This window comes from Macrotis lagotis, chromosome 2 (assembly GCF_037893015.1).
Source record: "Macrotis lagotis isolate mMagLag1 chromosome 2, bilby.v1.9.chrom.fasta, whole genome shotgun sequence".
Lineage (NCBI taxonomy): Eukaryota > Metazoa > Chordata > Mammalia > Peramelemorphia > Peramelidae > Macrotis > Macrotis lagotis.
In genome coordinates, this window is record NC_133659.1 from 142,635,364 (window position 1) to 142,637,664 (window position 2,301).

General features: G+C 36.4%; 1 pseudogene; it reads right to left on the reverse strand.

The window, feature by feature from the left end:
- Positions 1–779: 779 nt before the first annotated feature.
- On the reverse strand, positions 780–1,928 carry LOC141511965 (ADP-ribosylation factor-like protein 1 pseudogene; annotated as a pseudogene).
- Positions 1,929–2,301: the final 373 nt, after the last annotated feature.

The window sequence follows — 2,301 nt, forward strand, 5'->3', positions numbered from 1 at the left end:
ATGACATAATATAACATACTTATATTTTACTAAAATTTATTATAATTTATACAAATTTCATAGATTGTTAAGAAAATAAAAAATAGCACATAGGGCAAAAGAGATTTACAAAAGTAGTAAGAAGAGAATTAGATAAACAATAATGGATATGGTTCTAGTATTTTAGAAGGTCTCCTATTCTAGGTATTTTAGAGATCATCTTATTCACCACCCTGCTAGGTGCCTAGTTATTTTTGCTTCCATTCCTGAACAAGTGATCATTTGGCATATAAGTGAATTGATTTGGGAGTCATCTTTGTAGACTTCACTTTCATTTTCTGTCAAGACTGTTCCAGATGTTAGTCTATATTTTGTAGTGATCAAGAGATCATCACTTCATGAAAATTGTTTATATGGTAATTGTCTCAACTCCAATCCTAGCTATCATGTTTTTTACAGTGACAGGATATTTTATTCGTGTTTACAACAAGCTACAGCCACTAACTCCAAAATTAAATTTTAATTCCAACAAGGATGCATTTTTCAAAAGGATCATACCTGGCTAGAAATTGCATACAAATGAACAGACACTACCTTGACAAAACAGGAAAGCAAGAAACGATTATATAATACAGAATAGACATTCAGTTGGTTGAATCAAGATAAGATATCTCTTGAACAAAAACTTCATTTCCCATATTATGAGTGTTTCAGTCAGTCCAGTATAACAGTTGGTGGTAGTGTGTGGCTCTTTTGACTGTTCCAGAAGGGATGTCTGATGTCACCTTTATTGTGGGAGGCTACTGTGGGCTCTTCAACCTTTCTACTAACCATTCCATTGTCTCATCAAGGCCAGTGCCTTTAGTTGCTGATGTTTTGAAAATCTGCCATTTTCGGTGCTTCAAGGAAGGGAGCCCAAGTGAATTTGCCATCTCTGTGGGGGTCATGGCCTGTTCCATGTCCTGTTTGTTTGCAAACACCACTAAAATTGCTTTCCTTAGCTCTTCTTCCTCTAACATGGCGACTAACTCTGACTTGGAAACTCCAATGCGATCTCGATCACAGCTGTCTACTACATAAATGACTTCGTCTGTGTTTGAATAATAACATAGCCAGTGTGGCCTGATACTTGTCTGTCCTCCTAAATCCCAGAATTGAAATTTAAGACTTTTGTATGTTACTGTCCCAACACTGAAACCAAAGGTGGGAATAGTAGTAACAACTTCTCCAACTTGTAATTTATACAAAATGGTTGTTTTTCCCAGCTCCATCTAATCCCCAAATTAAAATTCTCATCTGCCGAGTTCCCAACAGACTGGAAAAAATAGTTGAGAAAAAGCCACCCACGGTGCCACCACAGCCGCTCCAGCGTCCTCAGGCCCGGTCCCCGGCGAAGCCTCCCTGGTGGCGGCTTTCAAGTCAGACTCCAATCCTAGCTATTTTAAACCTTTCTATTTTCATCTCCTTCAAATGAATAATGAGACTGCTGGAATGATCCCTTCCAATACTAAGAAAATAGTATAGGTTTATTTATTTGGATGATGTATGTCTTTTTAATTCAGAATACCTTCATTTGCCTAAACCAAAGTAATCTATTAAAAATGAAATACACTTACTTCAGGTATGGAGAGATTTGGGGCAGTTAAGACATGCAGTAATAGATAGAGGATTAGGGCTGGAGTAAGGAGGATCTGATTTCAAATCTAACCTCAGACAGAGTGAATAAACTCATAAAAGTTCCATCCCATATCAGATACATATCAGGTTACAAAATCCAAGGTTAACACACACTAAATTGTGCCCTCTGCTCAACTCAATTCAGTATTTGCATTCACTTCTCAGATTCTTGCTCCTATGTAGAAATTGCCAAGACTCCCAGGGCCTCCCTCCACCCCACCCAAGCACTGATTTGAAATATGATGAATTGACTCACCTTCATAGTATTGCATTTTCTACTCCCTTCCTTTTAATTCTTTAAAAAAGTATTTCATTATATTAGAAATAGCACAAGATAGAACATAAAATACATTTCTAAAAAAGTCTCATATGATAACATGGAAGGTCTTCAACAGTTATTCCTATGGGTCATGCAAAAGGATTATGAATAATGATAGCATTAAAACACTTCTCACTGAGATTCGTGAGGAGGGAAATAGAGAATAATTAGGGATATGGGAGAATTTTAGACTTTTCCTGGATTTCATACTATAGAAATTAGGAGGTGAGCAGCTTTTTTTAAATTTTAACTCATTTATATCTGTTTAACCTTTTTTTACTGTGTTTCAGTTGTTTTTCAGTCATGTTCTACTCCTTATGATCCCG